At 29.0% G+C, this 9,972-nt stretch overlaps 2 protein-coding genes and 1 long non-coding RNA gene across 3 annotated transcripts in view; 1 reads left to right on the plus strand and 2 right to left on the minus strand.

Moving 5' to 3' along the window:
* The window catches only part of LOC107454628 (uncharacterized), a 15,703-nt gene extending 9,963 nt beyond the window's left edge, over positions 1–5,740 (minus strand). The window contains exons 1-3 of the mRNA XM_016071874.3: positions 5,583–5,740; positions 2,794–2,908; positions 2,204–2,343 (exon numbers count right to left, since the gene is read on the minus strand). The gene's annotated coding sequence lies outside the window, so the exon portion shown is untranslated. The remainder of the gene's footprint in view (positions 1–2,203; positions 2,344–2,793; positions 2,909–5,582) is intronic.
* LOC107454623 (uncharacterized) overlaps positions 1–9,972 on the minus strand; it is a gene marked incomplete at its 5' end in the record, with an annotated part of 87,932 nt that overhangs the window by 26,526 nt on the left and 51,434 nt on the right.
* Positions 1–9,972, plus strand: part of LOC139426121 (uncharacterized) — a 21,606-nt gene that overhangs the window by 9,449 nt on the left and 2,185 nt on the right. The window lies entirely within an intron of this gene.

Raw genomic sequence — 9,972 nt, forward strand, 5'->3', positions numbered from 1 at the left:
ACACGGTTCCCAGCAGATCACCGAAGTCAAGCATCACTGGCTACGGTCAGTGTGCGGGTGGGTGACCACTTGGATCAGTCTGCGTAGGGACCGAGGGTGTGCGGTATTGGTCCTCGTTAAACTGTGCTACCGTAAAGTGCTCGATTTCGTGCGCAGGTCGTCGGGCTACCGAAGCGGGAGTGCCATCCCTTCCGCAGAGGATCAAAATTGTGATGGCATGTCTTCGGATCATTCTCCGGCCAGGAGTTTCCTTGTCTTCTAGATTGGTTCAAAATTACAAGGCTACGGCGTTGAACATAAGTAGTCGTAAACCCAAAAATTGGGTCGACTGTTCAACGGCGGTCATAAAATAAAATAAAATAGCCCATTGTGCAGCTCTAGTGCGACGTAAATTAAGAACAACAACAAAGGATTATAGACATATGAAAAAAGGAGCGAAAAGAAAAATAATAATTAAAGAAAATATCAAGCAACTGGGGAAAAAAAAGAAGAAAAAAAAAGGATAAAGTCTTTTTTTTAAAAAAAAAATCCGAAATTCAAAATTAAAATTCAAAATTTAAAAATAATATATATAATTTTTTCATCAACCCACAGGATTATATCCGTAAAAAAGAGTGCTTTCTGATATTGTATCAATATAGCCAAAGCAAAATATATCAATACAATAGTGTGAGGAGAACTCAAAAAAATTTTTACAAAAATTACAACAACTAAAATAGAACACAATAAGTAAAAATGACACGTAAAAACAGAAAATAAAATAAAAGAAAAAGAAAAAAGAGAATGAAACATAAACTATAAAGCGAGTAGTGAATTCAAATGCACTTACATGAACAGGAAATTTTTCAAGAATGATTTAAAATATTTTCCTAACAAGATTGTCAGATTGCAAAATCTGAAAATAAAAGCGCAAATTGAACGTAACTAGAGGAGTTTTGTTTTAAAGTGTCGTTCTTACAGCATTGCTGAAGTGCGCTTGATTTGTTAGTCACCAAGGATGGGCCCGAAAATGGATGTGCGCAACGCAATATTATACTGAATAATTTATAGAAATTGACCATAAATAATTTAAGAAAATATATATTCATTTAAGAAACAAATATAAAATGGAAAAGAGAAATGTGAATTACCTGTTTTGCACATAATTTTAGCCACGGATTTGTCCGAAATGGATTTGCACGTAGAAAAATTATACCAATTAACAAAGAAATCTTTCTAGTAAATAATTTTAGCAACGGATTTGCCCGAAATGGATTTGCACATGGAAAAATTATATAAATTAACAAACAAATAAAATTTCAGTAGATAATTTTAGCCACGGATTTGCAAGAAATGGATTTGCACATTGAAAAATTGTATAAATTAATAAAGAAATTTTTAGTAAATAATTTTATCCACGGATTGGCTCGAAATGGATTTGCACGTGGAAAAATTATACTAATTAACAAAGAAATTATTTAATAAATAATTTTGACCACAATATATTTAAAAATTTTATCCTTTTTTCCCCCAGATGTTTGATATTTTTTTATTATTATTTTTCTTTTCTCCCCTTTTTTCATATGTCTGTAATTTTCCTTTGTTTTATCTTCATTTTGAACTATATATATATATACATAAAACACAGAACTCTCCAGGATAGACCACATCTATGCAGCAAATTATTTTTGTTTATTAATTAACTTATACCCTGTTTCCTTATGGAGTATAAATCAATATTGTATAATGAAAAGAAGTTATGCACTTAACTGAAACACATATTAATAAAGCAAAACACATATTATGGTAAAACAAATAGTAAAGCAAAATTAAATACAGTTAAATTATTTTTCCTTGTTTTTCGTCGGAGAATTTAAGTTAAAAAAATTAAGATGAGCACGCTTTTAATAGTTCCTCTTATCAAAATAGTGGTTACTTTTCAGTGTTACTTATCATTTTTCAAAGACCCGTGAAACACCCGTGAAATTTCTGTATTATCTATAATAAAGCTGCACATTATTAGTGCAGTTCTAATAGGTTTGCAAATATATATCATAAACGAATGACTCCATCAATTTTGCTTTTCAGTACGTAACTTATTCCGTATTTTAATCAGTACTTACTACCAAAATTAATTAGGTAATTAAATATTTGGCTATTCGGGAATATATATATATATATATATATAAATTCGATAAATATTTTTATTAAAAAATTAACTTACCTTTAAACCAAGCAGACTCCTTCATGCAAAATGTATTGCAGGTTTTTAGAAGAGATTGCGCAAATTCTAAACTCGGACCAGATGTTGTTGGGCATATTTCTTTGTTATTAATTACACACTCAGCAAAATGCTTCAATTTTCTACAGAAAAAAAAAACAGAAAAATTTTTTTATTAATAAGAAATTTTTGGACTTCTTGCGTTTACTATCAAAAACGTTTACTGACAAAAACTTTTAAATATACGGGATGATGATTACTTCAGCGTATATCCTCAGAAATTGTCAAATAAAGGAAGAAAAATTAAAGAGTTTGCTAATTAAACTAGGCTAGCTTGGAAGAACATCCTTGATAATGTTAATATCGCTATTTTTAATAGTGATATGCCAAATTTAGTGAGTTTTGTTCATCAAACTTGCTTAAATATTAATTTTCAACTTTTTATATGCATGGTATTTTAAAAATGATTCTACCAATATAAACTACGCCGTTCGTTGAAAACACCTTATAAAACTGAGAATAAAATAAAATTAAATGAAGTTTTTTTTAAAAAGAAAGAGTTTTTTTTTCTTCTCTTTTCATAGGCTTCTTACGTGCATAGTTCTTCAAGTTCACTGTTACGCGTTGGGAATTTCAAGTCTTGGATGGGGATTCCACAAAATTCTACCACATTTTCAGGGCACTCGTCTTGTCCATCAACCAGAAAAACTGTAAGATAATGCAAAGTAAATAAACTAAATAAACTAAATAGGAAAGAAACAATGCGTGTTATTTCTTAACCACCTAAAATCCCATTTAAAATTTAAATCAAAAATAAAAAGGAAAGAGTATCACGATTCAATTTGGTCGTTAAAGAAGAAAAAACGATCTATATTATATAAAACGCTAATACGTAACTATGTATCAATAAAACCGATGATATTTCTTTTCTCGCGCTGGCAACAGTTTTCATTTTTAATTGATTGGATTCGGCGCGCAAGAGCACGTAGTGAGCATCATATGGCTAATCTATATTACATAAAACGCTAATACGTTTTAATTGATAGGCTTAAGCACGCAAGAGCATCATATGTCTAATCGGGTGAATTCTCACCGAATTATCAAAAAAATTCTCACAAAATTACCTTCATCGAAGCCGATGCTTTACTTCCGGCGTTCAGTACTATTTCATATTGTTTTATAACACATGGTTTTAGCCCTCTGGTGAAAAAGACTTTAAAACAAAACTTACAACAGTTACTTTTCTCAACAACTGAAATTTAGAATAGTGTGATTAAGAAAAATATGCGAACTGTTTGCAATTTCAAATTAATATTGAGGTGCACATGTTTAGAATTTTCTGCAGTGAAAAGTTTTCGGAACTTCAGTGTTCAAAAAAGTATACAAAAGCTAGACGTTAAGAACGTATCCAATAAGCGAGCAAAGCGAGCATCGGATTGCGAAGCAATCCGAAATGAACTATGAAAGTGTTAGAATATGAATTTCAATGAACAAGGTTCGAGTAAGAGTCAGAGATCACGAGTTCGAAAAACCTCTGAAGGAGGGAGTTCGAACATTTAAAAATAGTTTAAAGACAGAATTTGCATAGCATTAATTTTGAGTGTGTAAGTACCCTCATTATGCAACTGTTATATTGTATATATATGACAAATTAAGATTGGATTTGGAGTTTTGTTTCTTTTGATTTTCATGACTGTATGTATTGAATTCATGTTATGGAGAGGATTGTTTCTCCTTTATGATGTTTAAGTTAAGTTATGATGTTTCTTAATTAATAAAATTTATGATTAGTTAAAAGATGACTTTTTCATTATGCTTACTAAGCATTTTCCACAACGCACTGAACTCTGCCAGCAGAGTTCAGTGCGTTGTGGAAATAATTGATAATTCTCACCGAATTATCAATTCCTTTGATAATTCTCACCAAATTATCAAAAAAATTCTCACAAAATTATCTTCATCGAAGCCAATGCTTTACATCCGGCGTTCAGTATGATTAAGAAAAATATGCGAACTGTTTGCAATTTCAAATTAATATTGAGGTGCACAGGTTTAGAATTTTCTGCAGTGAAAAGTTTTCGGAACTTCAGTGTTCAAAAAAGTATACAAAAGCTAGACGTTAAGAACGCATCCAGTGAGAAAGCAAAGCGAGCATCGGATTGCGAAGCAATCCGAAATGAACTATGAAAGCAGTTCCGGGGGTTGGCGAGCGCCAGCGAGCGGGGGGCGAAGCCTCCTAGTTGTTAGAAAAGCATTCAAACTTTTTTTCTAGTACCTTCTTCTTCAGTAAGGATTTGCTAGACTTTTTAGATATTTTTTCGTTTTCTCTTTGCTTAAAGATTAGGGAAACATTGCTATCACGAATTTTGACTACATGCTTCGTATGCAGACGGTATTTATTGGATATTTAAAATACTTTACGAACATTGAAAATCGTCATCTTTTAGCAAAATAGTACAAAAGGGTAAGTGCGCATTTTTTCCCCTGATTTTTGAACGTAAGAGAATCAGTGATTTCCAAAAAGGAAGGGAAATTTCCCTCGTGCTTTATTTGTAATTTAAGTATAACGACTTAGGATATGACTATTGCATAATTATTTTCTGTAACTGTAGTTGAACAGCCGACGCAATTTTTGGGTTTACGACTACAAATGTTCAATTCCGTAGCCTTGTAATTTTGAATTCAATCCGGAAGACAAGGGAATTCCTGGATTGGGAGAAATTTGATTTCGTGGAGGACTTTTTGATGGAAATAACCCGCTTTTGCGTAAAATTAAGGGAAAGACCATGAGAACCTCCCACGGTGAGCCTGACGGGAAAGAGACTCTAACCCATGAGCTGTCTATCACTGAGGATATTTTACGTCAGCATTGTGGTCAGTGTTAGCTAAATACTGACTTGTATCGACCAACCATCGCTAGGATTCCAGCCGGATTCACCTGATTCAAAGGCGAACGTTCTATCTCCTGTGTCATCGCGGCTCATTGCATAAATATAAAAGTCTTTATTACATGGATATTAAAAAACTTAATGCACTTCAAACGAAAATTATTAATAATTAAATTATCTATAATACAATAAATACAAATCATTTCAAATCTTTATGCATACTTTCAAATCGTCATTTTTCTCTCCCCTTAAAATCTGTTCATATTTATGAGTGAATATAAAAGAATGTAAAATGCATAAAAACATTTACTCACGTAGAACTAACAAATTATAAATCGAAATATATTGATGCAAAAATATACCAAATGCCGATATCACTCATAAATATATTTATGTGTGATTAGATATTTATAAAAGTTAATTTTCTAAAACAAAGTATAATATTTCTTTCGAAAAGCAATACAACTTATTACAGAAAAATATGTATTACTCACTAGAACTTAATAGTGCAATAAGATGCTGCAACCGCATATTTGGTTCCCAAAAAGAAATAACCTCCTTTATCACAATTATTTCCTGTCAAACTGATTCTTTAGTAAAAAGGAGAGCTTTTTGTAATGATAGTAAACGAAGGACAACGCTCACATAATAAGGAAAGTTTGCTATTATATTTCTCCGATCATATTAAATAAGCCTGCTTCCTTTTTTCCTTTTGCCTATTAAAAAAAGATAAAACTAAAAAGATTATTTTTATTTTCAAATAACATTTCAACTTTCTTTTTATTTATTTATACCTTGTTTGTATAGTAAGCTGAATGTTCTCAGATTTAAAATTAAATCAAGATGCACTCTGATAACAACGTGGTTTCCAGATTTGTTTGTTCAAAACACTGCGTGTTGTTTCATTGCAGTTATAAAAATACAGCATGCAACAAATACATTTTGATTTTTCGTTTTTGAAAAATATCAAAAAGTTTTGCGTTCACTTTTTTATTATATAGTTAGCCTACCTGATTTTCTTTCCAATCTGATTCCTAATTTGACCTATCTGATTTTCTTTCTGATTTTCTTTCTGTTATTCTGTGATTTTTGTTATTATTTTTAAATTTCGTTAAATTGATTTTTCAAATAGTCTATCTGTTTATAGACAATAATACATATTTAAATGTGTAACCATAAATGAGATTAATTAAACGAAAACTGTTTTGCTATTAATTAATATATGAAAATTATTTTGCTCACTTCGTGTATCAATAAGAAGGAAGGTGATTCTAATTTAATGTCGCATTTTGAAAATTTCAAAACTCTTAATAGAATTTCATTCACTTCGATCGTATTTACCGGGCAAGTATATTCTCCCTTTTCCAGTCATGCTAACAGACAATTTAAACAAATGATAATAAAAACAAGTATTTATATTAAAAATAAGTAGTTATAATAAAAATAATCTTTTATAATAAAAACTAGTTGTTATAATAAAAATAAGTAATTATAATAAAAATAAGTAATTCTCAGAAAAATATGTCATAATAATGAAAATAAATAATAACAAGGTAAATATATTAAGATCTGATATTAAAAAGCAAAATCTGTGATTCAGATATAAATTTTTTTAAATAGCTTAAACAAAAAGACAAAGTTTTATATTAATTTGAATTCATTAAGCAAGGAGTTATTTATTTTTTATTCATTATAAATAAAAAAGTAACAGCTCTAATTGAGCTGATGAGGTAAAAAAATGCTTAGTTTACTTGGTCTAAATTGGACAGTGTGAAATTTTTGTGGATTTAAACTTGACTTATTGTCCATTTTAAAAGTATAACCATCGAACAAAGCATTAGAAATTTTCAAACCTAACTTAATGAAAGATTCAAATTTGTATTCTTAATAACTTTGGTTACTTAATTAAAATGAGTGTTATTACATGGAGAAGCAAGTATAGACTAAGCTTCCCCAATATGGTAAAATTTATCATGTTTCTGACTCTCAGGGAACACATATCACTAAGTAATTTTCATCGAAGCATTATGATTTTGGCAGTATTAGCAATAAAATATGCATTTATAACATGTGATAAGTTTTAGTAAATGCGGTAAAAGTTTGAAATTTTATCATGATATCTTAGACTATGGTATAAAAATCATTCATTCAGTTAAATTTACTTCTCAGTTTTGTATTTTATAGTAAATGCTTAGTAAAAAAAACTATAATTTTGAAAATCTGAATTTCTGGTAACTTGTTACCATATGAACAACCAAATGAATGGTTTATATATATATTGGTTCTTATTGCCCGAACTATGATCATTTTACCAGATATGACATTAAAATGCAGTGCAGTACTTCTACCAGAATTTTTTTACTCCATGTAACTGAGATATAAATATTTTAAAACACGATAAAGGTTAATTTGTTGAATCTGTGAATATTACTACTCAATCAAACCGTAATTCAAGAAATATTTACGATTTTGGAACACTACGAAGAAGCTACTTTCAGGAACATTATATAAATTATCAAAGAAATGAAAACAATTATTGTAAATTTATTTGTTTTAAACATATTTACTGAACACCTTTACATTTATAAAAACTGCAATACATATTTTCTGATATTTTTTTAAAGATTTTTCCAATTTAATTTTTTACCCTTTTATTATTTAATTTTTCGAGTAAATGATGTTTTTATTACCAAACCTCAAATGTGTACAACACAAAATGAAGAGGACTCTAGCTAATTAGAAGTCTGTCGAATATATGGTAAATAAAGTAGGTGAAACTTATTGATTAGAAATGTTCTAATTTGAATAGGAAAAGAAACAAAAGCAGATAAAGCCATTTGCCTTTAGAGCTGATTTTAATAATATAAACATACTTGTCACTCAATTTTCAATAATTAACCAAGGTTTAGAAATGAATGAGTTCTCTAATATTATTTCAAGTGCCAATATTAGTTCATTTATATTCTCTCTTAAAAATTGAGTTCAGTTCATTTTGCATAAAATCATAAAAATTTTCTAAATTGTTTTTGATAAATGCCAAAAATAAAATCACAGCTAAAATCAAAATTAGTTTTAACTGTTTTAAATACATTAGAAAAATGTCAATACTATTTAATAAATTTCCAGTTTTATTAAAAAATGTTGTAGTTTTAAATTTAACGATCTATAACTCATGTAGTAGTTCCAGCATCTGCTAAGCTACGGTGATATAAAAAAGGGCTTAGTAAAAAATACCTCAGAGTGGTAAAAATAAATATGTAATTAATTAAACATATACTCCAATAAAATTGAACTCATTAAAAGAAATTTTACTAGTATTATTTAAGTATTACAAAGCAAATATTTAAAGTTTAAAAATTATGCTTACACCATTTTAATTCCTTTCAGATTAATATATTTAATGACAGCATCCAGCTAATTTGACTAATGCCTTTAAAGAAAATTCATAAATTAAAGACTTGCCACAAATTTTTCACTTTTCCCAAAGCTAGCAATTTTAGAATAAGTAGAAACACAGGTCCTAAGAATAAAACAAAAGAGATACTGTTTCGCAAATTTCTGTATTTCTCATAGTTTAGTTTACATATTAATTGGAAAAGTATTATATTTAAGAAAAATTCAAATTTTTTTGTTAAGGCAAAGAATCATGCCACCAAATTTCGACGATAATTTTCGTTCAGATTTGCTAAAACTCCGTTTCTGGTAACCATGATAATCTTTGCTGTCTTTTCTTTTCTTGATGTCTCCTTCAGATTGCCACAACTTTGGTTTATACTTATTTTACGGGATCTGGGTTTATTTTCAAATAGACCTTAATCTTAAATCATCAAATATGAGAAGGACCTCTAATTTTAAGCTATTGATATTTTTTTCAATTATAAATTCTGTTTCTTATTGTTTCTTTGTCTTTTAAAAACTGTTCATAACGGTTGTCTTTTAGGTACGAAAACTGACAGAAAAACAAGAATTGTAATTGTTTGAATAATTTTGAAAGGCTCCTAAAATGTTATTGATTCTTCTATGTCATCGTTTGAAAGTTCTTATTTCACACATTTTTTTTAGCAAACTTCATTTTTGCCTTGAAAAACAAAATATCTGATTATTCATTACATTAATTCGTTACATTGTAGAATAGAAAAAGCTCTAAAATTAATCACTTTACACAATCGAGGCTTGTAGAATTCAAATATTAAGTACCAGTAAGGGACTTCTTTATATCACTTGCCTGTTATAAATTATCTAAATAAATTAAAAAATTTTATTCTCGATTCAAATAGGAAGCAATATTTAGTCCATACCTTAAGCAAAGTAACTTATTGAATCCGTAAGAAGACATTGCATACATAATTATTAATAGCATTCAAATAAAAATAGAACACACAATCACCAAATAGTCTTATTAAAAAAGTGAAATTTGTTCAAAATAGATATTTTCCCCAATATTTTTTTATATTTTTATCAATATGGCCATTAAACTCTTGAGATAAAAATTATTATGATTCTACCCATTCGTCGTTCGGTGCTAATATGAGGTCTTAAAAAATCTAGTACCTTGGTACCTATAGCTGTATTTGTATATGCTTATTACTACAAAATATATTGTCCATTGCTAGAATAAAACTATTAGTTATTACGGTTGCCAATTAAACATTCTGCTCTTACCATACTACTTTTACGTCTCATACCATACTACGTTTACGTTTACCATACTACTTTTACAGATAAGAACCCAAAATTCACCTTACGTGCATGAAGCAATTATTTAATTATTTAAATCCCTTTGTGGCTAATTGGATAGAAGGACTATTTGATTTCTAAGCACTTCATCACTCGAATATTGTAAATCCCTTCCAAGTCAACTAAAAATTTATATATATATATATA

Source organism: Parasteatoda tepidariorum, chromosome 1 (assembly GCF_043381705.1).
Source record: "Parasteatoda tepidariorum isolate YZ-2023 chromosome 1, CAS_Ptep_4.0, whole genome shotgun sequence".
In the NCBI taxonomy this organism is placed as follows: Eukaryota; Metazoa; Arthropoda; class Arachnida; order Araneae; family Theridiidae; genus Parasteatoda; species Parasteatoda tepidariorum.